The 15,424-nt window shown below is 35.4% G+C and overlaps 1 long non-coding RNA gene across 1 annotated transcript in view; it reads left to right on the forward strand.

Annotated features, from left to right (window-relative positions):
• The window catches only part of LOC138842932 (uncharacterized), a 59,188-nt gene extending 46,101 nt beyond the window's left edge, over window positions 1-13,087 (forward strand). The window contains exon 3 of the long non-coding RNA XR_011377925.1: window positions 12,619-13,087. This is a non-coding gene — a long non-coding RNA (uncharacterized lncRNA). The remainder of the gene's footprint in view (window positions 1-12,618) is intronic.
• Window positions 13,088-15,424: the final 2,337 nt, after the last annotated feature.

A 15,424-nucleotide genomic window follows, 5' to 3' on the forward strand; every position in this document is an offset into this window, starting at 1 on the left:
TCTTACTGTCTTAGCAACTTTCGAGTATGTATTAGAGTATAATTAACTATAATCACCATGATGTACATTAGATCCTCAGAATTTATTTATCTAATAGCTAGAAGTTTGTACCCTTTGACCAACTTCTGCCCATCTTCACCACCTTCCCATCATTCTACTGTTTTTGTGAGTTCACCTTTTTTAGATTCCACGTATAAGTGGTATCACACAGTATCTGTCATGCTTTGTCTGACTTGTTTCACTTAGCATAATGCCCTCAAGGTTCGTCCATGTTGTCACAAATGACAGGATTTCCTTATTCTAGACTCCTTAATTTCAGCCTTTCTAGTGGATTTGTCGTTGTCATTCTAAATTTCCATTTCCCTAATGCCTAAAAATATTGAGCATTTTTTCATGTGCCTATTTGTCTTTCATACATCTTCTTTGGTGAAGGGTTTGTTAAAATCTGTTTTGTTTTAATCAGTTTATTTTCTTCCTATCATTGAGTTTTAAGGGTGTTTTCTGTATTCTAGGCACAAGTTCTTTTACTGATATGTTTTGCAAACTTTTTTTCCCATCCTGTGATTTGCATTTTTTTATTAATGAGAATTTCTTGAAGAGCAAAATTAATTTTGATGAACTCCAATTTATCATCTTTTTTCTTTATAACTTATGCTTTTGTGTTTTCTTCAAGAAATCTTTGCCTAATATAGTATATCACTAATATTTTCACCTATATTTTCTTCTAGAAGTTTTACGGTCAAGCCTCTAACATTTTGTTCTATGAGCCATTTAAAATTATTTGAATATGGTATGAAGTAAAGGTTAGGGTGAATTTTTTTTCTTATGGCTATGTAACAGTTTCAGCAACACTTGAAGAAACTATACCTTCCTCATTGACTGTCTTGGCAGTGTTACTGAAAATAAATTGACCGTATATACATGAAGGTTTCTTTCTATGCCCTCTTTCCTAGACTACTGATCTATACTTTATCTTTAAACCAATACCACACTGCCTTGATCTTTGTGACTTTATATTAAGTTTTGAAATCAGGTAAGTTCGGTGACTATTCTATTTTAAAACTGTTTTGGTTATTCTAGGTCCTTCGTATTTCCATATAATTTTAAAGTCAGCTTGTCAATTACTACAATATCTGCTAAGGTCCTGCATGGGATTGTCTTCTGTCTACAGATCACTTTGTGAAGAATTCACATTTTAACAACATTGAGTCTCCCAATCCATGAACATAGTTACCTCTGCATTCCTTTAGGTCTTTGTTAATTTCTCTCAGCAATGTTTACTAGTTTTCAGTGTACTCATCTTGAACATCATTTGTCCAATTTATTCCTATATATTTAATAATTTTAATGCTATTGTTAGTGGTGGTTTTTTGCTTTAATTTCAATTTCCAATTATTTATTGTTTTAGTAAAGAAATAAATTGATGTTTGTGGTTGATAGCCTCTAAAATGGCTGCAAATGATGCCAAGTCCAGGTACTTGTGGCATTTTGTGTTAGCTGGTTATAGAGACTCACTTCCAATAAACAGAAGGGGGAAAAATTTATTTATTTATTTATTTATTGGCTGCGTTGGGTCTTCATTGCTGCGTATGGGCTTTCTCTAGTTGCTGCAAGGAGGGACTACTTTTCGTTGCGGTGCACGGGCTCTAGAGTGCAGGGTCAGCAGTTGTGGCACACAGGCTTAGTTGCTCTGCAGCATGTGGGATCTTCCTGGGACAGGGCTCAAACCCATGTCCCCTGCACTGGCAGGCAGATTCTTAGCCACTGCGCCACCAGGGAAATCCCAAAAGGTGAAAAAATTGATGGATATCACTTACAAGATTACATTTCAAAAATACTGTGCCTTCCCTCTTACTCATCCTCTCTCACTCTCTTGAAGCTCTCACTCTGAGGGAAACTAGTTACTGTCTTATGAGCTGCACTATGGAGAAATTACCAAGATTAAAAAAAAAAAATGTAGGCCTCCAGACAACACTCAGCAAGGAACTAGAGCCCGCAGTACACCAGCTCACAAGTATCTGAATGAAGTCAACAACAATGTGAAAAATTTTGGAAGCAGATGCTCTTCTAGTAAAGCCTTCAGAAGGGACCACAATTTAGGCCAACAGCTCAATTGCCTCCTTTTGAGAGCTCTTGAGGAAGAGGCACCCAGCTAAGCCTGACCCAGATTCCTGACCCACTGAACAGTCGGGTAATAAATGTTTATTGTTAGTGTCATTAAATTTTGAAGTAATTTATTATACAGTAACAGGTAAGTAATAAGATGTTTATACACTGGTCTTTTAACATGCAACTTTGCTAAGTTCACTTATTAGTTTTAGCTATTTTGTAGATTTCTTATGCTTTTCTGCCTATGTGATCATGTCATTTACAAATATAGACAGTATTCCTTCCCATCAACAGTGTACAAGGATTCTGATTTTTCTACATCTTCTATAAGACTTGCTATGTGACTTTTTGATTCTAGCCAACTTAATGGGTGTGAAGTGATATCTTATTGAGGTTTCAATTTGCATTTCCCTGATGACTAACGAAGCCAAGTGTATTTTCGTGTGGTCATTTGTGTATCTTGTTTGGAACAAAGTCTATTCACATTCTTTGCCATTTAAAATTTTTTTTTTATTGTGGTAAAAGTCACATAATATAAAGCATACTATTTTAACCATATTTAACTGTGCAGTTCAGTGGCACTAAGTACATTCACATTGCTGTTCAACTCTCATTGGATTTTTAATTATTGCAAGTGCTCTTTATATATTCTAAATACAAGTCCCTTGTCAAATATATGATTTCCAAATATTTTTCCCATTCTGTGGATTGTCTTTTCACTTTCTTGATGGTGGATTTTGAATCACAAAAGTTTTTAATTTGATAAAGCATAATTTATCTATTTTTTTGTTTTGTTACTCATGCTTTTGGTGTCATATCTAACAATCTTTTGGAAAATTCAAGGTCACTAAGATTTACCCTTATATTTTCTTCTAAGAATTTTATACTTTTTCTCTTATATTTAGGTTTTTGATTCATTTTGACTTAATTTTTGTATATAGCATACAATAACGATCCAACTTTATACTTTTATGTGTGTCTGATTATAATTTAATTTTTCTCTGATCAGAGATTATACTTTGCATGACTTGAATCCTCCTCTCATTAAGACTGTTTTAGTTTAGAATATGGTCTTAGAGAAAGTTTCATATACGCTTGGAATTTGTATTCTGCTTCATGTATTTTATTTACGCTTTTTTTTTTCCAGTCTTTTTTCTCTTTGTCTTTCAGTTTTGGAAATTTCTATTGAGTTATCCTCAAGCTCAGATATTTTCTCAGCCATGTCAGTCTACTAAAGAGCCCCTCAAAAGAATTTTTAATTTCTGTTAAATAGTGTCTTTGATCTCTAACATTTCTTTTTCTTTTTTATTCTTTCTTAGTATTTCCAGCTCTCTGCTTACATGGCCCATCTACTTTATCCATTAGAGCCCTTAGCATATTAATAATAGGTGTTTTAGCATAGCAAAGGAAACAAAGAAAACAAAAAGATAATCTATGGACTGGGAGAAAATATTTGCAAATGATTTGATGGACAAGGGCTTAATTTCCAAAATATACAAACAGTTAATACAACTCAAAAACAAAAAAAACAAACAACCCAATCAACAAAATGGGCCAAAGACCTAAATAGACATTTCTCCAGAGAAGACATACAGATGGCCAATAGGCACATGAAATATGCTCTTCATCGCTAATTATTAGAGAGATGCAAATCAAAACTACAATGAGGTATCACCTCACACCAGTCAGAATGGTCATCATTTAAAAAATCTACAAATAACAAATGCTGGAGAGGGTGTGAAGAAAAGGGGACTCTCTTACACTGTTAGTGGGAATGTAAATTGGTGCAGCCACTATGGAAAACAGTATGGAATTTCCTCAAAAAACTAAATATAGAGTTGCCATATGATCCAGCAAATTCCACGCCTGGGCATATATTATAATCTGAAAAGATACACGCACCCCAGTGTTCATAGCAGCAGAATTTACAGTAGCCAAGATATGGAAGCAACCTAAATGTCCATTGACAGATGAATGGATAAAGAAGATGTGGTATATATACACAATGGCACACTACTCAGCCATAGGATAGAATGAAATAATGCCATTTGCAGCAACATGGATGAACCTAGAGATTACCATACTAAGTAAGTCAGAAAGAGAAAGACAAATAACATACGCTATCACTTATATGTGAATCTAAAATATAACACAACTGAATTTATTTATGAAACAAGCAGACTCACAGACATAGAAAACAAACTTATGGTTACCAAAATGGAAAGAGGGTGGGGGAGCGACAATTTAGAAGTTTGAGATTAGCAGAAACAAACTATTATATAAAAAAAGAGATAAACAACAAGGTCCTACTGTATAGCACAGGAAACTGTATTCAGTACCTTGTAATAAACCATAATGGAAAAGAATATGAAAAAAAATATGTACAACTGAATCAGTTTGCTGTACACTAGAAACTAACACAACATTGTAAATCAACTCTACTTCAATAAAATAAATAAATAAAAGGAGTAAAGTCTGTGACCCCCAAAGAGACATAAAAACTACATGCAATGTGCTATCTTGGATGGGATTCTGAACTCGAGACATTAGGTAAAAACTAAGGAAATTTGAATAAAATATGGACTCTAGTTAAAATAAAATAATAGCTGCTTTAAGTTTTCAGTCTGATAATTCCAACATCCTTGCCATATTTGAGTTTGGTTCTGATGCTTGCTGTCTCTTCAAAGTGTGTTTTTACTGTTTAGTATGCCTTGTGATTTTTTTCTTGGTAGCTGAACATGAGGTATTGGATAAAAGGAACCCAGCACTGGTTCCCACACGTGTTTCTGCTCAGGGGTTTCTGCTCTGGCAAGTTGTGATTCTCTGTATTTATCTGTCTGCTTCCCCAATCCGGGATGCAGCAGTTTGCACTATGACCTCACATCTCTGACGGAGCTAAGAAGAAAGGTTGATTTTTTTCAGTTTGTTCAGCTTTTTACTAGTTGTTGGGACAGTGACAGCTTCCAAACATTTTACATGTCAGATTGGAAACCAAAAGTATGCTTCATGTATTTAAAGTTCTGTTTGAGGTGAAAAACATTGAATATTGTTATATACATTTGATTACTAGAATTCTTTATTATTAAAAAATAATTACATTATCTCTGATAATATTTCTTGCTCTAGTATTAATTAGTATATACTAATATTTTAATATTAGTATAGTCATTGCAATTTCTTTTGATTGGTATTAGCATAATATATCTTTTCCTGGGTATTTTAAAATTTTTACTCTATACTTTTCTACATATTTAAAGTAGGTGTCATGTTAAAAGCACATAGTTAGGTCCCACTTTTTAATCCAGTTTTTACTATCTCTACATTTAGTGGGGTGTTTAGAAAATTTACATTTGAGGTGATTATTGATATGACTGGGTTGTAATCTACCATCTTGGTTATTTATGTTCCCTTTTTCAGCTATTTCTTTGTTCCCATTTTTCCTGTTTTTCTGAATTTCTTTGGATTGAGTATCTTCTATGATTCTATCATATCTCCTTTACTGCCTTATTAACTCTGTGTTTATTAACTTTTTACTGGTTACTTTTTGGCTTACATTATCCATCTTTAATTAATTAAGTCTATTTTAAGTAGTATTATATACCTTCATAAGCCTGAGAGTATACTTCCATTTTCCTTATGCTAGTCTTTGTGCCACTGTACTCATAATTTAACTTATACATATATTATAAACCCCACTGTTTATATTTGTTACTGTTATTTTTATTTTAAACAATTATAAGGAGATTTTTAAAATATGATAAAGTTTTTGTATATTTATCCACATATTTATCATTTCTGTTACTCTATTTCTTTGAATTGATACATATTTTCATCTGGTATAATTTTCCCTGTGTGTTATGTACTTCTTATGATGCTTATAGTTATTGTCTGCTGGTAATACATTCTTACAGTGTTGTATATTTGCAAAAAATCGTTATGATCCGGGAATTGTGCTCCAGGTATTTACTCAACTGACATGTATATTTATGCCTGTTTAAGAACATGCACATGAATGGTTATAGCAGCTTTATCTATAATCATCAATACCTGGAAACAACCAAGATGTCCAGCAATAGGTGAATGGATAAAAAAAAAACTGTAATAAATTCATAAAATGGAATACTATTCAGTAATGAAAATGAATGAGCTATCAGCCACAAAAGACATGAATAAATCTTAAGTGCATTACTAGTTGAAAGCAGCCAGTAAAAGGCTACATATTTTAAGATACCAATTAAATAACATTTGGGAAAAGACAAAACTGAGAGATTGTAAACAGATCAGTGGTTGTTAGGAGTTCATAACAGAGGATGGAATAGGTGAAGCAAAGGGAATTTTTGGGGTTTTTTTTAGGACAGCAAAACTATTCTCTATGATATTATAATGTTGGATTCATGACACTATATATTTGTTGAAACCCATAGAAATTTACAGTAGAAAAGGGGCTTGATAAAGGCAAATTAAAAAAAAAATCATTTAAGAAGTCAGGGAATCCCAAGGTGGAATGCAAAATATGGCAAATGAGCGTAATTGTATTACAAATGTATGAAACAATGTCGCTGAAGCAGGCGGGGGGAAAAAGGTGCTGGCCTAAGTAACTTTAAAAATGATGGAGTCTGTAAGACTAAAGGCAAAAAGAACTGTAATAAGCACTGCACTACAGTAGATAGAGTTGCTTCCCATGGGTATATGGATTAACAATTATGAAACCCCTATACACATACACTGAAATGGAATAATTAAGTAAATAGATGATTGATGGTGGGAGCCAGGTTTCTTGCTATTAGAGTGGGAGGTTACAAATAAGCAAGGGAAGGAGGCTACAGTAATCCATGTGGTAGTACCTTGGAGTTCAAGACATTAGTATGAAGTGAGGTTTACCTTACTATAGATACAGTTAATTACATATAGAAATATTTATAGAGATGTGTATATACATATTTTAGTATACACATATATAGATCCTCTCAGCTGACACAGAAAAGAAATATAAGTAACGTCGTCCCAGTAGCAACGGGCACAGCTAGTTCTCAGACCTTGATTTCTAATATCATTATATCATAAGAGAAATCAGGACTTTTGTTGAAATGGGTAATTCTAGGACTGGAGCAGGAAATATACTCTATGAGCCTAGAGCATCTTGTGATATCAGAAAATAAGGAAATGCTCAAAAAACAAACAGAACCTGCAATGACAAGGCTATATCAAAGTGACACCGGAGTCAGTTAATAGGCTTCCAATATTCCCAATTGTTCCAAAGCTGGAACAATTTAATAAGCAAAAAAAGTACTGAATTATAATTCACAGTATAAAATTAATATCCATGATTCTATGTTGATATAAATGATTGAATATATCATTGAATACTTATATTGAATATAAGTATTCTTTTATACATGAGTTTGTATTAGTACACAATAATTCCAAATAATTCTTCCATACAGAAAAATCCCAAATAATTTATGTAAATACTCTGCCCTGAAAGAAGTAACATGTAACACCCCATTTTTTAAATATGGGTTGAGCATAGTGAATTCCTTCCAAGGAATACAGTAAGGAAAGGGGGAAAACGTAACCTTACAGTTAAAAAAAAAACTGAAAACACTAGCTCAGCCAGGTGATCAAGGTAAACATCAGCAGTGATGAATTATGTTAATAGTATATACTCTTGATATGCTGTGATGAATATGGCACTTTCTGCCTGTGATCTTCCTCCCAAGAACACAGAACATGTGTCATAGTCTGATTGGGCTGTTATAAAAAATACCATAGACTGGGTGGTTTATAAAAAACAGATATTTATTTCTTATAGTTCTGGAGGCTTGGAAGTCCAAGATCATAGCACTAGCGAATTCAGTGTCTGATGAGAGCCCAATTCCTGGTTCATAAATGCCCATCACAGTGTGCTCACATGGTAGAATGGGTGAGGGATCCCTCTTGGGTCTCTTTCAGAAGTGCACTAATCCTATTCATGAAGACTTAACCTTCATGACCTAATCACCTCACAAAGGTCCCACCCTCCAAAACCATCACAATGGGGGTAAGATTTCAACATATGAATTTGGGGGAGGGAGGCAATTCTTCAGTCTATTGTATTCAGTCTAATCATGAAAAAATATCAAACAAACCTTACTTGAGAGAAATTCTATACCCGACCAGTACTCCTCAACACTGTCAGGGCCATCAAAAACAAGGAAGGTCTGAGAAATTGTCACAGCCAGAACAGAAAGGGGGTATTAGGTAAAAACTAAGGCAATATAGATAAAATATGGATTTTTCATAATATATCAGTATCAGCTTATTAGTTCTGACAAGTGCACCACAATAATGTAAAATATTAATAATAAGGGAAACTGGGTGTGCGGTATGGGAATTCTTTATACTATAGTTGTAACATTTATTTAAATCTACTATCATTATATAACATAAATATTCTTTTTTAAAAAGAAGACCTTATTTCACCTTTCTTTTTGAAAAATATTTAGTTGGGCATAGAATTCTAGGTTGACAATTTTTTTCTTTCAGTACTTTAGAGATTTCATGCTAAAGTCTTTTCTGGCTTGTGTTACTTCTGAGAGGTTGACTGCCATTCGTGTCTTTGTTTTATGTATGCATTGTTCATTTTTATCAGGTTGTTCATCACTGTTTTTAAGCAATTTGATTATGATGTGCCTTGGTATCGTCATATATGAGACCCTCTCTTAATGAAACGGCAGGTATTCATAGCTGAATGTTAACACACAGAAGATTTCTTAAAACCACCAATTTAAGCCTAAAAAATAGAGATGAAACAAATGAATATGAAGGCAAAAAGAACCAAATGTATTTTCATGTTCACTAGGGACAACCCTTACAATATTACCATTATTGGATTATAAGAGAAGTTAAATTACATTTTATCTCCTTATTTTACAAATAAGGAAACTTATGACCAAGGATGACTAAGCAATTTGTTTTAAATCTCACAACACTTGAGATAGAAGAATGGAAACTGAGCTTATTTTCCTATTGGTTACTTGTTAGTACTCCAGGCCAGTAGGCCAGAATCTGCCTCTGCAGCCTGGTTGCTGAATGTGAATGCAGGAGCACATGTGAGTAGCATGCTACAACCTGGATTTGCCTTGTCTTCCTTCTGTGTGATGAGTTTCACACCCAAAAGGATATAGGAAGTCAAGGACTTTGACGGTTCAAGCCTACTTGATGAAGATATATTGGCTCTCAGCCTTCTGCTGTTTCCTCTCTGGACTCACCCTGATGTGGTATGAACCTCAGTTGGATTAATACCACAAGGTTTCAGCGTGACTTTCACTTAACAACCAGGGTCTTGGTTCTTATTTTCAAACTTGACTCTTGTTTCAGACACAAATGACCTTCATCACTTATACCTCAAGTTCATTTATGATAAGGAAGGCTGATGTGTAGTTACAGCCATGAAATCTGACCTGTGGGAAAGACTGCTGGGAAGTTTCCCACAAAAGTTTACAACTTGCTGTGGGAAACAGCTGAAAATTACTGCTACTGAGGTATCATGAGATAAGCTGCAATATTCCTTTTTGCTCATAGTCAAATTTTCATAAAACTACCTCTTACGGGCTTCCCTGGTGGCGCAGTGGTAGAGAGTCCGCCTGGTGATGCAGGGGATGCGGGTTCGTGCCCCGGTCCGGGAAGATCCCACATGCCGTGGAGCGGCTGGGCCCGTGAGCCATGGCCGCTGAGCCTGCGCGTCTGGAGCCTGTGCTCCACAACGGGAGAGGCCACAACAGTGAGAGGCCCGCGTACCGCAAAAAAAAAAAAAAAAAAACTACCTCTTAGAATAGCTATTTCTTGTAGAAAATGGGCCTTTGAGGAGTTACCTGATATGCAGCCAAAGGAATTTATTTAATAAAATAAATGTATCTCTGTACTCTTCTCTCTATATTGCCTTTGAAAAACATCTTTCATGTACCAGCCACACAATAACAGCTAGTGAAATGGATAAAAATAAGCAGACCAAGGAATGAGGAACTCAAAAATAAACCAAAAGTACGCAGGTGTTCTTGAATAGTAAACTGGCGCATACTAACAAAGACAAAACTATTCTTCATGGAAGAATACCCAAAGCAGAAACATCTGTGCCTTTCTCAGATTCAAAGAGATTCTAGTCTAGCAGTGTGATACAGATCAATTGATGTAGTTTGCATGGATAACAAAACATCTGCAGCTCTTACTAGACCTAATGCTAAGAACTATATTTAGAGGTTAAATGTCACAGAGCCTCTGGCTGCAGACACAATTAAGCCATAGGTCTTTACAGAGGAAGAAAGTAGAAATGAGGTCTAAATTAAAAAATCATCTAGGTAACAGTTTATTCACAATCACACAAACATACATTTATAAATACTTCCTATGCTGTGTTAGGAAATTGTTGTAATTAATCTTAAAGTAATCCTCTTTGAGCTATGAATACTTATGCTCCATAAAGCAGAATATTGTTTATTTAGGACAAAAGAATGGTTAAAATGGAGAGGGAAAATAAAAGTAAAGTTGAGGTCTCTTTTCAGCTAAGCAATTCAAGAGCTAGATATTAATGTCTGCCCCCTGGAAGCTGCCCATTACTAAATTCCTAAGTACCAGACTCTGAACGATCGAAATACCAGACTCTGAACGATCGAAATACCTATTTATTTATACTCTACAAACAAACAAAAAAAGCTTCAAAAACCCAACCAAATTACTCTGCCCTGGAAAACCTGCAAAAACAAGATGAATGAATGTATCATCATGGGACTTGTGTCATAGAACTCTAAAAACTGGTGAGTAATAGGAAGACTATGTAGCCATACACATACAGAGATATGTGGAGATTCATCCATGTCTATATATAAGCGGCCTCACATACAGCAGATAAAAACAGGCTAAAAGGGTAATGCTTGAAACAGCCTTTGAATTTTTAACACAATATCTTCCCCCGTGCAAGAAATGGTGCAAATGGGAAGATGTGCCGCCCAATGACTGTTGTTGAGGCGCAGTGCTAAGTTTGTCTGTGTATTTTGAGCATCAGGATCATATATATATATGGGCAAGCTCCTCCCAAATTTGGTACCTTTTCGTACCAACAAAATCGCTAATAAGAAAATGAAATGAAATGACCATTTACTGAACATCTCTGGCCTGCAAGGCATCATGTTGCATCCTCTTGCTGTCCACACAATGTTTTCAAGATTAAACAAATAGAAACTAACATTAATCCATTCACTTAAGGGGGTTGGCTAATGGTGTGACACAGAAAGCCATGTTTCTGTCCTAAGGGAAATATGCACTTTCAGTTTGATACCAATTAGTAAGTGATTCTCCCAATTTACTGACTATCTATAAGAACACGCACAACATCAGTGAACTGATGACAGTACTTTCCGACTGTGGTACAGATTCAAATTTTTTTTTCTTTTTTTTTTTTTTTTGCGGTACACGGGCTTCTCACTGTTGTGGTCTCTCCCATTGCGGAGCACAGGCTCCGGACGCACTGGCCCAGCGGCCACGGCTCACGGGCCCAGCCGCTCCGCAGCATGCGGTATCTTCCCGGACCAGGGCACAAACCCATGTCCCCTGCATCGGCAGGCGGACTCTCAACCACTGCACCACCAGGGAAGCCCAGATTCTCAATTATTTACCTGCAGTTATAAAATCCAAAAGTTCTGAAAGCCAGGAGTTTTACAACTCTTTTGGCAGCAGAAGCTAATTTGAGCCAATGTTTATAGCCCCCTTTAAAAATCCTACTTCCAGTAACTATTCATCCATTTAGTTGTAAAAATATTCATATTTGATTGTGGGATGCTGCCCCAGACCCGAGAGGAGTTGTTACATAATATGCGGTTTATGTCCTAATCATGTTCCAAAATCTGAAAAAATCTTAATTTTAAAACACATTTGGGATTGATGCTAATAATAAGGGAGACAAGTCATGTGTGGGAGTAGGAGGTTCATGGGAAATCTCTGTACCTTCCTCTCAATTTTCTTATGAACCTTAGACTGCTCTAAAAATGTAAAAGTTTTTAAAGTAATACAACTCATTTGATCTCAACAGTTTCAGGCAAGGGATTTTGGATCTTCACTTATTTAATAACAATAATTTTAAAGAATGAGAGTATTCAGAAAAAAAATAAACTCCATATCAGATTTTTAAAAATTCACATCCTAAAGTTATAATCCAAAGATAATTTATCCTCTCTGCCAAATCCTTTATAATTAGTTGTCAAGCCACCAAAAACATTCTTCACAAATTCATATGAGTCCTAATCTCATTCTTAATATCATCTTGCAGTCTCTGATATCAGATTGGCTTGTCTTGAATTGGTTTATTGGCAATAGCTGATTGTGTTTACATGGTAGATAGTCATTTGGTAAATTGCTATTTATTTTCTTTAGGATGTAGGCTCACGGGGGCTGGAGGTGGAATGATTCTTAGACCAGGAATTATACTTCCCACTTAACCACTTTGACAATGAGACTGTCTCTGATGCTGCATTACAGGCCGGACTATGGACCTTGAAGAAAGCATATGAATATTGACTTATGGTGATGGAGATGACATGTTTCTGGAGGATCGCCAGTGTTCGCAGAAGACAGAAACTGAGAGTAATGACATCAGCATTACTCTGTGAATAAAAAGGAGCTGCGGGCTTTCAGGGGACAGATTGCTAACTGGGCTGTGCACTCTTCATGCTGAGAGAGAAAAGAAGAGAAGGCGAGCTCTCCTCTCAGACATCTGAGAGGCAAGCATGCTGTCCTCCAGACCCTGAGACTGCATGGCTGTGAAACGTTATCTGGAAAACACGGTTCTGAAGCTCATCAGTGAAAACAATAAATGAACAATTCTCAACTTCCTTCTCAAAACATAAGTCTGTAATGATTTTTAGATCCTCAAATTGTCCTATTTACTGGCTTTTAAGACATAGAATGGCTCCTTTTGGAATAGCAACTTAGTAAAAAAAAAAAGACATGCAGGTCCCTTATTTTCTTGGATATCCTCTCCTTGAAATTTCAAAAGCAACTGCCAGTTTCCAAATAAAACTGATTAAATGTGAGTTATTCTAATATGGACCATTAGAGCTGATACTTTTATCCTCTGGCAGCAGCCCTATGAATAATGGGTAAAATGAATGAGAAAAACTCTAATAGTCTCGGAGCTCAGTTTACCTTAAGCAAACACAAAAAGGGCTGGCAGACTATCAGAACAGAGCGACTTATCTCCACTAATATTTTCAAATAGCCTGACATTCATCCTCCCTTTTTATTTCTTCTATTTAGTATTCTGAGTAAACCTTTCTTTTTTTTTTTTTTTCCAGTCAAAATCCACAAGACAGCTAGAAACCCCCAGTGATGGCTTCACTGTGAGCTCAGTATAAATATGAATTGCTCTTTGTGGTTCCCTGTGTGGTTCTTGGCCCACTAGTATCAGCAGCACCTGGGAACTTGACATCAGACTCCATCTGAGACCTACTGACTCCAGATTTCTGGAATTAGAACCTAGAAATCTATCATTTAACAAGCCCTACATTTTAGTAGTCTCATCCTGTCTTCAACACACCAAAGAGAACCAAGGACCACAATAAAAACAACAACAAAAATAGAACCTCACCACCTGGGGCCAGCATGGTAGTTAGGAAAACAGTGTCACAAAACCTCAAGAAGTCAAAATTCAAGGAGGCAGGTGTCATGGAGTGAGTGACTCTGATTTAGTAGATTTTTCATCTTGTGCCAAACCTTGTCTATTTTAAGTTTCCTCCTATTTAGCAGAGCAACATTGACTTATATGTGACAAGATCCAGTAAGCCTGCATACGGCAGTGATGAAGGTCAAATCAGCTTTTCAGTTCCAATCAGCAACTAAAATAAAAGGCAAAATAACTCAGGAAGAAGTTGAACTGTGTAGTCTAATTCACAAGCAGAGAGCAGATCAGTTTCCAGTGGTTCACCATAAACTCATTCCTCTCCAGGTTTATGACCACTTGATCAGTGTCAGACCTTCCATGGATGCTGCCCAGTTAGAACTGACTCAGGGAAGAAGTAAGACTGATCCTGCAGTTAAAGTGAGCATATATACATACATTCATACACACATACATACATTCATACATAAATGAAGGGAGATATCAGCTCACAAAGCAAAGCAGCCTTAGACCACTTCATCTGAGAAGAGAAAGATCTCCTATACTAAAACAATCTTTAGATATTAACAGTATCACAGCAGCAAAATAACACTTTGACAATAATATGACTTCTAAATAAGGGTTATGAGATGTAAAGTTGTAAAATTGGAGAAGAGGTATTGAAGGTCAAATGTACGTTCCAAATCAACTTGTGCTCTAGAAAATTAAGGTTTTAAAAACTTTAATAATGTAAACATGGTCTTGGTATACATTGCATGTTATACCAAGAACTTAATATATTTAGAAATAAATATCAATGTACATGATGACCTAAAAGACTTTTTTTTAACAACGCCATCATTGAATTTTCCCAGAAGCACAGTATTTTGTCTAGCACCAGCATTCATACATATGTTCATACACAGATTTTGTCTTTAACTCTATTTTCTACTTAAAAAATATCAGGGATCCTTAGAGAATAGTTCTTTCCATATATATCCCGGTAAGTAGAAAAGTCAAGATGGTCCTGGAGTATCTTAATATTGTCATAATGTAAGGATAGTATAATCTGAAAGATGTTTGGAGAGGTGCCAAAGGGGGAAAGAAGGGAAAATGAATGTGCACCTACTGGCCAATTTTTGACAATTTGAACATACACTTAATTAGAACAGTTATCTAGGTAAAAAGAAAAGAAAAAAACAACAAACCGTTAGTCAAAGTGATTAATAATATATACAAAAGAAAGGGCAGGTTAAAGTTTTCAAAAATACATATAGAAAAAAGTTGCATACAGAATGATATGCAACTCAAATTATAAATATGTACTGTTCACTTTCTGGTTGATACTTAGGTCTGTAATCATAGTTAAACCAACGTAAAAGCTTTAAACTAAGCCTTAGACATTAGGTCAGCATTATTTATAACTGATAGGATCCTGGGCTACGTAACCCTGATGAAGTAAAATTTAAAAATTTATCATTTCAAGAAATAGAAACTTATGTGATTGACTGTTACTGGGAAGCCCAGTTGAGTCATCAGCTCAAAAGTTTCACTTTAAAAGCTTATCTTGCTGTAACTAAGGAGGTCAGATATACAAATAATCATCTTGAAATCATCCCTGATCTAACATTAGCTATTTTATAAAGAAAATTAGTTTATTTGGGGACTGATAAGACTACTGTAACACTA

The sequence above is a fragment of the Globicephala melas genome, chromosome 12, assembly GCF_963455315.2.
Source record: "Globicephala melas chromosome 12, mGloMel1.2, whole genome shotgun sequence".
In the NCBI taxonomy this organism is placed as follows: Eukaryota; Metazoa; Chordata; class Mammalia; order Artiodactyla; family Delphinidae; genus Globicephala; species Globicephala melas.